The sequence below is a fragment of the Alexandromys fortis genome, unplaced genomic scaffold, assembly GCF_014885135.2.
Source record: "Alexandromys fortis isolate MF-2015 unplaced genomic scaffold, M_Fortis_MF-2015_v1.1 scaffold_59, whole genome shotgun sequence".
NCBI classification, from domain to species: Eukaryota; Metazoa; Chordata; class Mammalia; order Rodentia; family Cricetidae; genus Alexandromys; species Alexandromys fortis.
The window spans coordinates 3,740,052-3,757,382 of NW_026067943.1; the positions used below are offsets into that span (position 1 = coordinate 3,740,052).

The window sequence follows — 17,331 nt, forward strand, 5'->3', positions numbered from 1 at the left end:
TCAGAATTTTGTAACAGAATGAACTTGTCCACACTGAGTGGTTTTATTGTAGATCTCAGAAGTCTGCCTCTGGTTATGGGGCTTACTTGGGGACAGTCAGTCACATTGCTGTCTCTGGTCTTGCTAGACAGGTTGAGGTTAGCCATGCGCAGGGTTCACTGGGGGCCTCTGCCATACCTCATAATAGTTTCTGAGCGAGAACAATGAATGACCTCCTCATTCACAACTCACCTCCTTCTGCCTCTGCTCCAAACTCAGAATAGCTGTGCCAAATAAATGGCCATAGTCACCGGGACATGCCACCTCTGCTGTGGGCTGAATGATTCCTTTTGGTTTACTTGCCAAAGTCCCAAGCCCCTGCTCTCTAGAACCTGTTTACACACAGAAGGGCTCTCACCTACGATGGCTTAAATTGTATTTTCCTCTTTAGTGTGCTTCTGACTTTGAATTTGGACCTGTTTTGAGCTACCCCAGGGTGGCACGATCTCTGGTCATGCTGGGCAGGAGACTCAGTCACGACACCCTGTGATGGGCGAGGGAGCCATGACTATGCAGCATGAATGCTATACCATGAACTATGATGCTCAGTGGGCGCGGTATACTAGCAAATTCTCAGTATCAATGTTTTCATCAGTCGGTCAGGATGGACCCTCACTGTAAATCATCTCATTTAGAGACAGATATGAATTAAAATGAGGAGGAGAGTGTGGACTCTCATCCTATCCATGCAGTCTTTGCAAGAAAAAAGCAGGACACCAGCATCACCTAGAAAGACCTTGGGCAAGGGCATCAGTAGAGAATCCCCAGAAGAAACTAAACTTGCCACACCTTGAACTTGGACTCCCAGCTTCTGGAATTACAAGAAAATAAATGCCTGCAGTTAAGTCACACCTTCCCTGGTACAGCCCAGCACACTCACACTCTCCAAGCCAGTGACCACGTGGGATGGAGACCATAGGAATGTACTGGCTTTGGGGTGGGTGGCTGGAGGGATGTCTCAACGGGTAAGAGCACTATCTGCTTGTCCAGAGGACCTGGTCTATGTTCCCAGCATCCGCATGGCAGCTCACAGCTGTCAGTAACTCCAATTCCAGGGGATCTGATGTCCTCTTTCGGTCTCGGGGGGGAAGCATTTCACACACAATGGTGCACATACATACACGCAAGCAAAACACTCATATACATGAGATAAAAACAAACACATCTTCAAAAACGGTGTTGAGAAAAGAAACACCCTAGAAGGAAAAGCATCAGACTAACCATGTATTTTATACAACAGAGTGTAAAATGCCCACCGACTCCGACAGGTGGGGTGGATGCCTGGCTGAACTGTGACCGTTCTGTGAACATGAACGTGGTGAGCACAACACCATGGGGAAACTGAGGGTTTGCTGAGAAGCACAAGAAAGAAAACGAGCCACCTATGCTCCTGCAAAGTTGTATGTGAGTTTCTTCAGTTCTTTCTTCCCTTCCCTTCCCCTTTCTCCCCCTCCCTCCCTCTCCCTCTTCCTTGGCTCTTTTTTTTTTTTTTTTCTACCCTGTGTTCTTTTCCATATATTTACAGAAACACAATTTTGGCAAACTGCCTTTTCTCTTAACTCTGAAATATGAAGGTGTTCCCTACATTATTGAAGGTTCCTCTCAAGCAGTTTTCAATGGCTGCCTTCCAGAACTTTCTATGTCTGCAGGTGGCTCAGTAGAGGCTGCAATCTGCCCCACTTGGGCATGCACTTGTTTCTATTTTTGACTAATATAAACACGCCCCGATAAACATCCTCCTGAATGCATCTTTGTACGCATCTCAGGCAGCTTCCTCGGGGCGGGCTTCCTGGAAGTGGGATTACTAGTTAGGGATTACTGACATTCTGAAAGAGGAAAGGCTAAAGCTTTCTAGTCATTATGGTGCTTTGTAGGGTGACGGCGCAGCTATTTCCTCTGGCCCGTGACACAATTCTAAACATTTCCAAAGAGAAAAGAGAAAAGGAAAAGAAACCGGGGGCATCAATGTCCATTGTCAGCACAAGAAAGTGGCTCCCATCATCGGCTGAAATGAAGGTGGCCTTTAAGTGGGAATGTCAGGGAAGGACAGGAGAGGAAAAGAGCAAGGGACAGAAGGGGATGGGGTGGTCCGACTGTTTTTATGACACCGTGGAGTTGGAGCCATTTTGCAGGTGGAGAGGGAGCAATCTGGGTGTCTGCTATACAGTTCTGCATGGCTCGAAAGACCAGGGGCTCACACCTTACCCACAATGTCTTGGGGCAGGATTCAAGCATACTGGTGTCTGCCCTAGCCCCAGGATCTGGGCAGGGCACCTCTAGGAGTCTCTCAGGCCATCGCAGTGCCTACTTTGCTTTCTTACTTACATGCAGGGCAAGGCTCTGGTATGCCAAGCTGGAGAATGGGGGCTACTCTACATCTGGGGAGGCTGGGCTGGGGAGGCCCACATCATGGGCACTTGTAGTGGTCAACCTGCCCACCTGCTGTTTGCTCTTCTGGCTATGTTAGCTCCACTACTGTGGAGACAGCTGTGTGACAGCCAGAGGAGGGTGTAGTGACTAGACAAGACACAAAGATAAAGACAGGAGGTAGACAAAACACCCATCAACATCCTCCTGGGGAGAAAAGCGTGAAACTAGGAGGCACCTTCCACTTGCAATCTTCAGGAAGGGTGGCAATGTGTGGGCCTGGGGGGCCACTCCGTCCTCCTTGGTGTGGCCTGACCTCAAGTCTGTGCCTAAGTCTCTTCCCACCTTGTCCTCAGGTTGGGCTGATAGAGAGACTCCTTTTAGACCCTCATGGGAAGAAGTCAGAAAGTCAGAAGCCCCTGACTCAGGTGCCTGCCATGTCCTCAGACCCAAGTCTAAGTGCCAAATCTCTCAGCGTACAGACAACAATCATGACTTGCTTGTGTGACTACCGCATCAGACCAGGGGCCCAGCTCCTCCACTCTCACGTGCCTGCAGTAGGCATCCTATCTCCTACAGCCCTGGACCCCGCCAGAGCCCATCTAATTGGACATATCTACAGCAAATAGGGAAGCTTCCTAGACTGGTCAGGCGATATTCAGAGAGAAACACTAGCTTCATGCATGTAGATTACATGGATCGTGGTATATCGAAGCCACCCTTGCCCTTCCGGCTGTGTCTAACTAAGAATTGTCACAGTTACCCCATGGGTGATCAGATGGAAGTTTCTAGGTTTCTTCCCTATATAGTGTGAGGCTGAGGACCGATTTAGGCGCCCCTAGTCAGTCAGGTAGTTGGAGAAGGCTGCCCTCCTATCAAACACCTTCTGGCTACCACCCCTTCCCTCTGGGAGGAGAGCCAGCTCCACAAACACCTTCCAGGCAAGGGAGAAACAACTACACCCCCGGCACGGGCACTGTGTCTCTAATTCTTTGCTTGTAAATAATTACCAGGGAGCCTCAGACAACTTTCACAGAGGGTGAAAGGACCAGACTAGCCTAGCCCACAGAGCTCTCATCCTGCCCAGGACAGAGGCCAAAAGTGCCTAGCTCAGAGCAGCCAGCAGGCTCCAGGGAATTTCCTCTGCAGGCTCCTTAGTCCTTGTTGAGTGCATTCCATGCACAGCGCTTTGCTTTCTCAAGTTCCTGAGCTCCCCACCCTCGCTTTTAAAAAAGCCTGTGGGTGTGTTGACCTCAATGAGATGATGATAGAAAATGAATCTGAAATTGATTTATTTTTAAAATGCCTTGAAAAGATATCACAGTGTAAACGATTGATAAAATGGCCACATATCCATGAAAGCACACTGCTCTTTGTCTGAGAGACATGCCCCAGGGGCCCTAGAACTCCAGCCGGAGTCAGAAAACCAGCCCGGACTGTAGCTTTCACACCCCTTTCTCAGGTTCTCTCTATCTCGGTGCAGGGTCTGGGGGAAGGAGACGGCTATCTGGGTGGTAGGCTACACACATAAGGGTTTGAAAATCTCAGTCGACGCTGTCATCAGAACTGGCACGTGCGCACAGGTGCAAGCCACTCACTCACCTGTCCCCTTGGCTGCTGTCAGTCCACAGTCTGAGGGTGGTGAACCCTGCAGGAAGACAAAACCAGAAAGGTACATCAGGGAGCTTGGCAGCCAAGGATTCAGATTTAAATATTTTAATTTAAATTTAAAAAGTTAGAATTATTTATTTTAGGTATGTCTGGCTGTCTTAAGGTTTCTATTGGTGTGTAAAATTTCATGACCAAAAAGGAAGGAAAGGGTTTATTTCAGTTTACAGCTCTCGGGTCTTACTTTATCAAGGAGGGAAGTCAGGGCAGGAACTCAAGGCAGGAACCTGGAGGCAGGAAATGAAGCAGAGGCAGTAGAGGGGTGCAACTGATTGGCTTGTACCTTATGGCTTACTTAGCCTGTTTTCTTATGCAGCTCTGGCCCACCTGCCTAGAAATAGCACCACCCATAGGGGGCTGGATCAACCCATGTTGATGATTATTATTAATCAATTAACAATAATATCATCATTAATTAATAAAATACAAATCTGATGGACATGTTTTCCCAGATGACTCTGGCTCATGTTGAGCTGAGAAATAACCAACCAGGACAATGATGTATGTGTGTGGGATCACACATGTCACTGGGCACAAGCAGAGGTCAAATGACAACCTGCGGGAGTCGGTTCTCTCCTTTCACTGTGCGATCCCAGGGGGATGGGTCCAACTCGATCTGGCAACTCAGATTTCTGGATGGAGAGGGCTAGCCCTGTCCCTGGGGAGGTGAGGGGTGAGACGGGCCAGGGACATGATGCATATAGCCTTCTCTGAAGGCTGGGGGACTGAGCCAGTCAGGGTCCTGGGGCCACCATGTCATCTAGGGAGGGCTGAGAAGAGGGGCTGTTGAAACAGGTATAGGCAGGATCCAGGAAGCCTCCCAGGATGGGCTGCTTGGCAGCACAGGTGGGGATTCCTCTCCTGGCATTCCTGGTTTGGATGGGGGGAGGGTACCACACTGAATCCCAGGGAGGGTGGTGAGGAAAGACAGCTGCTGTCAGACAAACATCAGGTCCCACATGATGCAAGAGGAGCAGACTGCAGACGTTAGTGTCCCTCCAGCCACTCCGTTACTCTCCTCTTCCTAGAGCTCTTCATGGGCCAGGCCTAGCAGGAAGAACGGGGTGGAATCTGTGACGCAGTCCACCCAGGACACTTCCAGGGCACATGACAAGACTGAGAAAGGGCAAGGAGCAGATTTTGATGGGCAAATCCTCGACATCAGGCCTTGTGCCCTTATGCCCCTGCATTCCTGTTCCCTACTCCACACAAAACACTCTCTCCATACCTTTCTTCCCAAGCCTGGGCTAACCGAACCATACAGCCCCTGAAGCTGGTCCCACCCTGTGCCTATGCATCAGCACTGGGAACCCCCACCCTCCTGTCCCTGCTTACTGGCCTCAGCCTGCATGGTTGGCCTGTTCTTCACCCCTCCTCCACCCAAAGTCTTGCCCTTTAATCTTCCCTGCTACCTCACTGCCTCTTCCCTGCCATGGCACCGCTTCTTGTTCCTCTTAGATCTGAGCTGGGCCCTCCCTTTTCCTGGAAAAGCCTGAGTTTACAGAGACCAAGGTGCAAAACCACGGGGGAACATTAGGCCTGCAGTGGGAAGGGCAGACACAGGCCAGAGCAGGTAGTCTGAACGACCCTCCTTAGATTTTTCTGAGCAGAAGATGAGCAGCTGACCAGTAACCACCTCCAGGTCTCCAGACCCAGACTCCGGAGGAAAGCCAAGTGTTTCCCAAGCACGTGACTTTCACAGCTGGGGAAACTGAGGACATAGGCAGGGATTGCAGTGGCCAGGAAGTGGCAGAGCCAAGGGTCTGTTTGCCTGTAGGCTGTCCTTCCCTACTGGCTGCAGCCCACTGACTTTCATTGTTCCAAAGCCATTGCTCCAGCTAAGGCTGCCTTCAACCGCTAGGCTGAGCTGGAGCCTCTCTTGATCCTTAAGCAAATACTTCTGATCCTCTAATACAGATGGGAAGTCCCAGCAAAGCTGTGGAGCATGTGCGGACAGGGCAGGTCAGCCCTAGGGTAGCAGAGCATAGTCAGCCGGCATCTGGTGCTGCCAAGCCTGTCCTGCACAGGGGTCCTCACATGTGGTGCCCAGCTGAGATCCACACACACAGGTACTAACCACGTGGCCATGGTGATGCTTTCTGACACTTGCTCTGCATAGACAGACTGTCGAGATTCGTGGGGTGCAGTGTGACTAGCATGTGTGTGCACCTGATGGGGTCACTGCCATGCCCATCAGCTTAGGCACTCACCATATCAGTGTTAAGAACACTTATGATCCTCTCAGCCAGTCCTGTCAAAATACACACTATGTGGCTGTCAGTCAACTTTCTGTAGATGTGGGCAGATGCTTCTATCCATCGGTACCCTGTGCCCATCGAGATCCTTTCTCCTTTACCTACCTCCCCCATGCTCTGGTAACTATGATCTTACTCTATTCTGCTGGATCAACTTTTTAAGCTAAGAAGAGACAGTATTTGTCTCTTTGTGCCTGATTTATTTCACTCAACCTAATGTTCTCCTGTTGCTCAGTGGTGGGAATCTTTCTTTTTTATGGCTGAGTAATATTCTAGCCACATACTCCTTTCGGACTGTCTCCTATATCAAGAAGAAAGTGTGGACTTGGCCACTTGTCCTGCCTAGTACCCTTTCTGGGAAGCTCCAAAGGCTTCCTCCCTACCTAAGGCTCTGAGCTCATGGAGATAGGGGCCTTGTTCCCAGGCTATACTCAGCCAGGTCTGGTTCACAGTGGTGCCCCATCTCCCCTAGCAAGGACTGGAATGAAAAATTGATGAGTTAACTGCCTTGGCTGGTGAATTTTTCATTATGGAGGAAAGGAGACCCTGTCCCTCAGCCAGGAGGACAGTTCTTGGGTGTCATCTCTGCTAAGGTTTTGTCCTAGCTGACCATGGCTATGGACCTGTAACCAAATTTTTTCTGTCCATGAATAATGACAAAGACTGGGGAGGAGCTGCTGTTAGGACCCAGTCCCCCAACCTTTAGCATGGAAGATTCTGGGATGACCCGAGGAACAGAGCTGCGTCTCAGCATGGGGAAGTAGGAATGGGAGCCAGAGGTTGTCACACCCGTCCGTCAGCTCACACTCCATGCCCTTCTGAACTGCAGGTGAACCCTTATTACCTGGATCCCCTTACAGTCAGCCGACTGAGGGGGGCAGTAGCCTTGGAGCACAGTTGAATCTCAGGCCTTGACCCCAGCCTGTGGTGATCAGGCCTCAGGGTGGTTGAGTTAGTGCTGCAGAGAAGTGGGGACCCTCTGATATCAGCCAGAATTCAGGGAACCAATGTCACCAGTGACCAGGAAGAGGAAACAGGGCAAGGCTGGGAGCCAGGCATCATCATTTACTGGCCTTGTTTCTAAGTGAGTCTCCCTTCTCCAGCCACAGGTGGTGTGGGGCCGATCAGGAGGCTTCTTGGAAGAGGGGGCCTGCATATAAACTTTAAAGCACAATCACCTTTTCCAAGTCCACAGGGACTAACTCTAAGGACCCCTGAGGTCCCCTCTGGGCAAACACCGAGAGAATGAGGTTTTAGCATGCATCTGGCTGTCTGGTCCTTAAAGTCCTGGGGCATTGACTCATGTTGACTGGGTCATCACCAGGATTCCTGTTTCCTTCATGATTGTCTCAGCTCATGTGAATCCCATTTCTGCACATACTGATAGCACCAAAGACCCAACCCACCTACCCAAAAGGGTTATTTCCAGGAGCTCTGGTCCTCGTCTCAGAGCTGGCCTGTTTCTGGTTGAATGCTGGGAAGGCCGCAGCCCGTCTCTGATTTATCCCTGTTTGTGGGCTGGGGTTTGGGCTACATTCAAGTCACCAGAATGGACTTGGGGAAACACCAATCCTTAGCTTTCTCCAAATCTGCTGGCACAAACGGAAGTGCCCAGAGGACTGTTTCATGTGGGCCCCTTTCGTTGGGGACGGACGGACACATCGGCGCTCTGACAAGTCCTGCCTGGTGTGTACCAGCTTCAGTTCGCCCAGGCCAGCCTTTCCCATCCCGACTTGATCTCATCTCTTCTGGAGTCAACCAGCATTCCTCAGGCCGCGCTCTGAGGAGAGGTGGCCCCACTGATGTCTCAGGCACCTTGCCCACTCTGCCAATAGGAATCCGGGGTGTGGAATTTCACCCTCTCTGAGCAACCTCTTCACAATGCTCCTGTTTCATTTCTGGCCAAGACAGGAGGATACCCCCTCCCAGCTCCTACACGCTCCACCTCCCAATCTCTGTTTTTCACAAGCTGGTGTATTTTCTCTGCAGCAGTAGGCCATGTGCTCCTAGGAGGAACAACTGGGGGGACACTACTTTGACATGATTTGAACATGTGACTAGGGCCATGTGAGTGCTGGGTTCTAAGCAGCTCCCATTGCTCTCCCAGCCATGCCCGGATGGAACTATGAAGAATGGATGGAGATGTGTAACATGCCACAGGTGTCAGCCCTTGCTCATCCGCCTCTCCTCCCTTAGCTGGGCTGCTGTGATTGGGACAGGAACTGGGCAGGGACAACCCTCCTCTTGGCTGGCAGCAGGTAGGAGCCGAGATCACAGGAGAAAGTGGGCGTCTTTGTGTCTGAACAGAGCCAGTGGCAGTTCTCAGATCCCAAATACCCTCTGAAACCGGAGTTCATCATGGGACATTTTTTTTCCAGATAAGGGACACAATTGATATTAGCTTTGATGCTCTGAGAGGGGGTGATGGGACATGCAAGGGTGCTGGAACCCAGCCCAGACCTAGGGTTTCTGGTTCCTCAGACACATTACCAGGGGAGGGAACAGTTTGTGTGGGTCATTGAGCAGTGGTAGCGCCAGGGAAAGTGTCTCTCTCTGCTTCGACTTGGCTGCACGTGAGGCATTCAGAAAGGGCACATCTGGGGGCCTGACACTGACATGGCTTTAGGGACCAGGGGTGTCATGACCAGGGTCAAAGTCTGTGGGAGGTACACCTGACACCTGCTAGGCTTGGGTTCCGCTTTCTGTATTGGTTTTCCTCAGAGGTCAGGGCCAGATGCACACCCACCAGGTTGGGTTACAGAATCCATTCCACTTCCTGACCTCAGCCTCCTGGAGGTCTTGGTGTGGTCAGCACAACGGTATCCACATAACTCAGAAGACAGTGGTCAGGATAGCACTCAGGGCTCCCCCTACGGTAGGAGTGGCCCTATGTCACTGAGGGACCTGCAGTGGTGACCCATCTCCATTGTCCCCTAGTGACAGGTTGTGTACTGTCAGCTGAGTGTGGGCCAGTTCCCTGGGGAGGAGCATTCTAAAGTAGGGGGCTTGGCCTCTTAAGACAGGAAGTGCTGTCCACCCTTAAGCTAAGGACCCTAGCAGCCAGCCTTCTTCAATTGTTTATTTTGTTTTTGAGTCAGGGCCTCATGTTGTCAACTGGCCTCAAATTTACTTTATAGCAGATAACCTTTAACTCTTGATCCTCCAGCTCCCAAAATCTGGGATTATAGGCTTTTCTTCAAATTTCCTAATTACTATTTTCAATTTATGCTTGCTGCTTTGTTCATTTATGGTAGCAATGATGTTTCATTCTAAAATAAGCATATTTTGGTAACAATGATGATGACAATAACTATGACAAACAAACTAAGCTTATGTAAATCAAAATAAAACCAGGCAGGAGTTTCGGCGTAGGCAGTCTGATTGGTAGCTATGAAGCGAGGGCTGCGAAAACTGGACTCTGGGAATCTGCCACAGTTCACACAGGTACACTAAGAGCCCATACAGGAGTCAGGAAAGGACCCTTGATGGGAACAGTAGTCAGTGTTCACAATCAGAATTGGGACAAAGCCCTCAAGACTGACGACCGCACATTCCTGTTTGGTTGTCTCTTTGTGAGGCCAAGAGTAGACCCCTCTGTTAGTGCAACCATCTCAGCTCAGGCTTCTGGCCCTGTGCTGCCCAGGTCCCAGGTCCCGCAAGCTCTGAGGAGGCGGCAAATGAGCCTGCTCACTTCCCAGGAAGTCAGTCAGAATCAGCACTCAGTGACAACCACAAAAACGGTGTGGCCAGGTGCCTGGATAGAAGACAGATATGCAATGGAGAGAAAAGGGGGCAGGTGGGTAGATGGATGGGTGAATGGGGGGAGATACAGACACAGAGAGATAGATGGGTAGATAAATGGATGGATGGAGGAAGAAGGGAGAGGTGAATGCCTGGATGACGAGTATATGCATGGATGAGTGGATGAATGGGTGAGTGGATGGGTGGATGGATAAACAGATGATGGACTGAAGATGGATGGATGAATGGATGGGTAGATGAGTGGACTGATAGACGGATAGATGAGAGTGGACTGAGGATGGATGGATGGGTGGATGGACAGATGATGGATTGATGATAAATGGATGAATGGAGGGGAGGATAAATAGGTGATAGGTGGATGATTAGAAGGATGGATGATGGTAGATGGAGACACAGATGGAGAGAGAAGGGGACGGATGAGTGGATACACAAGTGAACACATCTCTGGTCACTTAGGATCGCCTGTCCCATTTCACCTATCCACAGATGTTTCCATTCTTCACAGAATTATAAGAAAGTTATCTGAGACAGAGGATCTCAAGTCAGATACAGCATCTCCTCCTTTCCCTTTTATTGGGGATTCATGAAGCCAGGATGGACACTGTAGCCTGAAATCAGAGTTTGAGATTTTCCTTTGTTTTTGATACAGATTCTCTGACCGAGTGCCATGCCTCCATTTCCCCTTGACTAACACAGGAGACTGAGAAGACTGGCTCAAATAAATCTCACTGTTTCAGTGTTGCATGGATGAGAGAAGCCAAGGCTATCTAGGGATGCTGAGCCTGCCAGTAGACTGGCTGCTGTATGTGGAGAGTTCCTTTTGCAGGAGTGTGCAAAGGCTTGGGCTCCAGCTTGCGCTGCGTTTGGAGTCAGTTCCTATAAAGGGAAAAGGGGCAGGGAGAGCGGTGAAGCCGGATGCTTAGGCCCTAGCTGCAGCATCCCCTTACTGCAAACAGCAGCACAGAGTCGACAGACAAACAGAATGAAAGCATAGGCAGAGGCAGCAGGAAGGGACCCAGGCTCTGGGTCAGCCAAGTCAGAGCTCGAGTTCATCCCCAACCCTTGCTGGCTGCATGCTCTAACTGTTGCTGCAAGTCTCGTTGCTTCCAACAGGTGAAGCTTCACCTTTGTGACAACCTGTAAGGTTGTGACAGGGTCAGTAGATCTGACATGTCTGGTCACTGCATGGGTGGGCTGGAGCATTACTCATTAGGCTTCTCCCCAAGGAGCAGCAGAGACCAGTGTCTTTTTACCTATGACGTGTCTGTGGAGTGCCTCCAATGTGCCAGGCCCACCCACCATGTGCTCTGGGGATACAGTGATGTTAGGCAGCCCTAGAGTCTGGCCTTGCAGAGCGTAGGGTCTGATGCCTATTTAGCCAGTAGTCAAATAAATGGGAGAGGTTGTCAGACACAGGTTATGTAAGGAGGAGGTAAAGTACAACAGGGACACATGTTTTCTTGGGGGCAGCAACACTAGGAAGTAACAAAGTAGGGCTCAAGGATAGACAGATGGAGCAGGCACAGGTGTCAGTGCAAGATGAGTGGGTTTGGGAATGGGGCAGGCTTGTTATGCACAACAGCCCTGTGGGAGATGGGGTGCAGTATGTTAGACTTGAGTGACCACCATTAGTCAAGAATGAGGGGCCATGTGGTATCTGTCAAGAAGAGAGATGTGGGAAGGCGGCGCACCCAGAGCCCCACAGGGTGGACCTGAGAAGGAGGAAAGCAGAAAAGGGGGACGAGCGACAGCGGCATGGAGGAAAGGGGACCCAGGAAACCAGTGTGAAGTGGACATCCACTGGGTAGCAGGACATAATGTTGGCCACAGAAGGACAGCAGTCAGAAGTGGCTAGTACCCAGGTGGCTGTTATGCAGAAGTAAGGAGTAGGAGCCATCTAGTGCCCACCCTAGCCCCAGGACTAAAGCTCCACTGTACCCTTTCTGACTGTGACAGCTGTGGATGGGGACATTCACAGAACAAGATAGTGGCATTAAGAGTGCTGGGCACAGAGTTCATAGGCCATAGCCTCCCTTCGTTGTCTTTCTGAAAGTAGTCAACCATCTCAGGAACTGTCAAAATGTGAAAGCCTCAACTCTCCTCTGATACTCCACACCCTGTAACCAGGGTCTTACGTAGCCCAGACTGGCCTCAAACACACTATGTTACAGAAAATGGCCCTGAACTCCTGATCTTCCTGCCTTCAGTATATGGATTATAGGTGTGTGTCTACATAGCTGGCCTAACTCCCTCTCGAGACATGAAAATATTTAAAGCAATAATGGTGGTGTAGAAGCTAACCTGGTCTACAGTAGAGAGTTTCAGGCCAGCCAGGGCTACAGAGTGAAACTCCTATCACAAAAGCAAAAGAGAAGCAAAGAAACCAAACCAATGAAACATTAACCATAGAAACTCTGCTGGTACTCTGAGTTCTCTGATTCAAGGGAGCTGTCCTCTGAAGTCACTGGGAATAAGAGTTGTGAGTTTGAGACCATTGTTCTCAGGGAAACACAGGGCTAGGCCCCTTTGATGCCACTGAAGAGAACATTATCTTGTATCTTTAGCTGATTAAATGCAAATTATCACTGGTGTTGAAGTTGCTCCCTGAGTCCTGAACTGTCGAGGGCTGGTGAAATTTTTAGGAGCTGGGGTTAGGAGGAGGAAAACCAGACCACAGCAGATGTACCCTGGAAGGTAATCTTTGGTCCCTATCTTGTCCCTACCATCTCTCGTATGGCTTAACCTGCTATGAGGTGAATGGCTCTATTCTGTCCCTGTCCCCTCCCCCTCCCACCATGGTATGTTGAGCTACCACAGGCATAAAGCAGTCAGGACTGAAGGTGTGAACTAAAGCAAACCTTCTGTTGGTTACTTGAGACAGGGTTCCTTATATAGCCCTGGCTGGTCTGGAACTCACTATGTATACCAGGCTGCCCTGGCACTCACTATGTAGACCAGGTTGGCCTTGATCCCACTATCCGTCTGACTCTACCTTCCCAGTGCTGGAATATAGGAGTGTAACACCACACTCAGCCGAAACTTTGTGAGTCTCCTCCCCCCCAACCAATTTTTATTTGTGTGGTTGTGTGGATGGGCATTGTACACATGAGTGCAGTGCCCTTGGAGGCCAGAAGAGGGTGCCCGATTCCCTGGGTCTGGAGTTATAGTCAGTGTAGGTGCTTGGAGCCAAATTCAGGTCTTCTGCAAAAGCAGCTGAAGGCTGTGCCATAGCTCTAGCTTAAAGAAACTCTTTTGTGGTAGTTATGTTTCTGTTGCTATGAAAAAACACAATGGCTGAGTTTATTAGTGGTCCAGTCTATGATGGTGGAAAAGGCATGGTGGCAGGAGCAGGAAGCAGAAACTCACTTCTTGGCCATACACCAGAAGCCCAGAGCTCAAACTGGAAGTGGGACAAAGCTACAAACTCAAAGCTCCCCTGATGCCCCAAGTGGTATGCTTCCCCAACTAAAACTTCTGTTGTCTCTCTAAATTGTGCCACCTAGAGACCAAGCATTCAAACACATGAGCCTACCAGGGCCTTTCTCATTCAAACCACCTCAGCTTTCTGGAAAATCTTAGACACTTTATCACAGGCATAGGGAATGTATTCTTTGGTGTGAACTCATAGCAGCAAGCACTCTAACATCTACATGAACACAGCCCACATTCCACACACCTTTTCTGTTTTCTTGGGCCATAGAACACAGCACATTCAACCCGTTGTATGGGAGCCATAGTAAACCATACCATCGCCATGAAGCACAGGGTAAGGAAATTGTGGCCTTGGAGAGCCCACCAGGAGCATACTTGTTCACAGCATGAGAGTTGTCTCTGCGAGGCCAAATGTGACCCTGTTCCGTTTTAGGTGGGAGCATGCTTGTCAGGTGACTCACTTTTCACTCTGCCTGTGACCACAAATGGCCAGGAGAGCACCATGCCTGGGATTGCAAACCACATACACCAAGTGGGTGAGTTTGCAAACTCAGATTCTATGAAGCCTAGGTGATTGTCCTAGCAGGCATCTGTAGACATGACCCCTTTTCATAGTGGACTTTCCCAGCAAATACAGTTCAGGGCTGGAATTGCTCCAGATGTTCTGTGAATGCCATTTGACACACAGGACACCCTGTCTCCACCACGTCAGAGAGCTAGCTACAAGTTGAGGATCCTACAGCTGACAAGTTGTCAAGCAGGAATGGGACCCGGGACACTTCTGGGCATTCTGGCACACCCTTAGCCTTACCTGCGCATGCTCGTTCTGAAAGCTGTTACAGCACACATCAACTTTCTTCAAGCTCTGTTTATTTTCTACCTCCTACCAAGCAGGCAGCTCAGCTCCCAAATGCTATTAATCCCTGGCTTCGATTCATTGAAACAAAATGTTGCCAAGCAGCAATCCTTTTACAACCCACATGGGTGGGGGCGGGATGCACAGAGGGTGCTTAGCGCAATGCCTCACTGTAAACACACCCACGTCAGCTTGCCAAGACTGCAGGCCAGGCCTGAGGGAATGCCACTGGATGCCATCAGGTGCCCAGCGAGCCCCCACGCCAGGGACTGACCAGGCATTCTCACAGCTACCTGTGGGGCACTGCTCTGTGCTGGTTTGAGCCAGTCTCTTGAATGCTCACTCATTGGCCACACTTCCAGGCTTTAATGGCAACAGCTTCTCTATCATGACTATTGAACTTGCAAGGCCCGTTTCCTCAGCTCAGGGGACATTATTGCTGTGAAGATTGAGGTTTGTTTAGAATGCAAAAGCATTGCCACACTCCCTGTGCTCTCTACTTCCTGTGGTTGACTGGTGAGCGAGAGGCCAGCCCGCTGCAGAGGTGAAGGAAGGCAGGCTGCGATTGGGATCTCTGCCTCCCTGGAGTCTTCCTTTGAGCACATGGTCCCCAAATGAACCCATGCTTCAGAGTAAATGGAGCAGAAAAAAAAAGGCAAAGGTGGTTCTGAGCCGAGACAGGTGCCACCTTGATTTGCAGCCAGCTGTGTGTCTGGTGTGGCGGCAAAGGACACCACCCCTACCACCTTTGGTGCCTCAGCTTCCTCAAATGGTTTTCCAGCTCAGGGTGGTGGCAGGGATCAAAGGAGTCTGTCTCTGCGAGGCACTCAGCAGGGGGCCAGGCTCCTGGTAAGCCTTACTTAGTAGTCCTTCAAATCTTTAAAGATTTAAAGCAGGGATCATGCAGAGCAAGGTATTCACAGAACCTGGCGCTATTCCATTCTTCCTGTTTCTTAACTGGTGGAGTAACACGCTGATGTGTTGTTATTATGAACAGCCTAGTAGCAGGGAGGCTGTAGGGCTTCAATCCATTTCACAGATGAGGACTCTGGAGGCTCAGAGAGGTGAAGGTATTTGTTCCGGGTTACACAGCTGGCAAGGGGGAGAACCAGGACTCACATCCAACTCCTCCCAATGCCAAGAGCTCCGCTGCCACCTGTCTTATCAAGGACACCTCAGTTCCTGTCACTCAGGACAGATAACTCTCTGTACTGTGGGCACAGAGAGGACCTAAACCCTGCCTGGGTGGCCCTGCACTGGTCCTGAAGCTAGGTGGATCAGACCTGGGGACACGGTGCATGGCATGCACTTCCACCTGCAGGAGGTGGCATGGGACCTTCTTAAGCAAGAGCTAAAACTGCATATGGGACATAGCCAGGAGTGACTTTGGCCTTCAGTGTCTGGAAAGTGTTGCAATGTTAGCATCCTGGTTTCTTTTCTTTAATTTTTTTTAGATTTATTATATTTTATATGTAATGAGTGTTTCACCTACAAGTATGTCTGTGCACCATGTGTGCGCCTGATGCCTACTCATAGAGGTCAGAAGAGTGTGTTAGACCCCTTGGAACTGGAGTTACAGGCCACTGTGAGTGGTCACAGAGGTGCTGGGAAATGAACCCAGGTGCTGTGGAAGAGCCGTCTGTGTTCTTAACCACTGAGTCATCTCTCCTGACAGGGGAAGAGTCAGGGAACTAGCACACCAGGAGAGATGCCCTGAGATACGATCACACCATAAGAAGGGAGGGGACCCAGTGCTGAATGAACCAGGACTGGACTGGGCTGAGCCGGCGATGGACCCAGACATGGCATGGCCTCTGTCTTCTCAGTGGTTTCTGGAAAAATCTTCTCTGTACTTCAGGGGCAGTAGGCAGAGCCCACAGGACAATGGGCACACATTGTTGCTAGCTTGGAGGATTTTGAATATATATATATATATATATATGTATATGTATATATATATATATATTCACAGAAAACTGTAGATTTCTGTATTTTCTTAAAACAGGGACACCTGGCCCTTAGATCCTACATCTTCATGAAGCTGTCACAGCCTGGCACTGAGTGTGGATGGTCTCTTAGGGGGGCCACAGTCTGCACCACTCCCCTCTGCTGACCCCTTCTTCACAGCCTGGGTTGGGACATCTACATTTGCCACTGGAGGAGGCCGCTATACTCTGAGATGTTGAAAGGGTCCTTAGCCATGTTCTCTCCCTGCTTGGAAGCTCAGTGGGGACAGGGACCTATCCTTGTTCACCTTGTTACGTAGGCTTGGCTCATGGAAGATTTAGAAACTCTTTGCTTTTTTGGGGGTCTCACATAGCACAGGTTGACCTGGAACTTGCTGGGTGGACCTTGAACCTCCTGACCCCCCTGCCTCTGCTGGAACTGCAGGTGTGCACCACTGCCTCTCTGTTTGCCTCCCTGTGTGCTAGGTGGGCTCTTTCCGGTGAGCTGACAATCTATTGAGGAAATGCTCCAAGGCAAAGCCTTCAGTGACTTCAGTGACTTCAGTGAGTGATGTCAGCACAGGACGAGGGCCAGGCTGCCTGGATTTGGGCTCTGGCCCTGTCACAGTGGAATGCAGGGTACCAACTAGTCCACCCCCCCCCCCCAGTCCTCCCTCAGCTTTCATGGGTGGAAAGAGAACTAACGAGCTTACTGGGGACCCTGTACGTGATCTGGATAACTCTGTGCTATAAAGGCCATGCTGGACAGGGCCTGACTTGGTCCCCACTGTCACTGGGTCCCTGTGTTGTGACAGCTTGGTAGCTCCCCTGCTCACCTCCATTGTCCCACAGCACTCTTACTGGCTGGGGGTTATTTGAGGATGTGCATGTGTCTCTTGAGCACAACCCAAGAGTCAGAGCTGTGAAATGTCACAAAAGGAAGAGGATGAAGAACAAGTCTAAACAGGGGCTTGCCATGACTCCTAGAAAGTGGAATTGTTGCCCA

General features: G+C 50.3%; 1 protein-coding gene across 3 annotated transcripts in view; it reads right to left on the reverse strand.

The window, feature by feature from the left end:
- The window catches only part of Atp2b2 (ATPase plasma membrane Ca2+ transporting 2), a 312,886-nt gene that overhangs the window by 234,641 nt on the left and 60,914 nt on the right, over positions 1 to 17,331 (reverse strand). For all 3 annotated transcript variants that reach the window (XM_050148429.1, XM_050148430.1, XM_050148426.1), the window contains exon 2: positions 4,009 to 4,054. The gene's annotated coding sequence lies outside the window, so the exon portion shown is untranslated. The remainder of the gene's footprint in view (positions 1 to 4,008; positions 4,055 to 17,331) is intronic.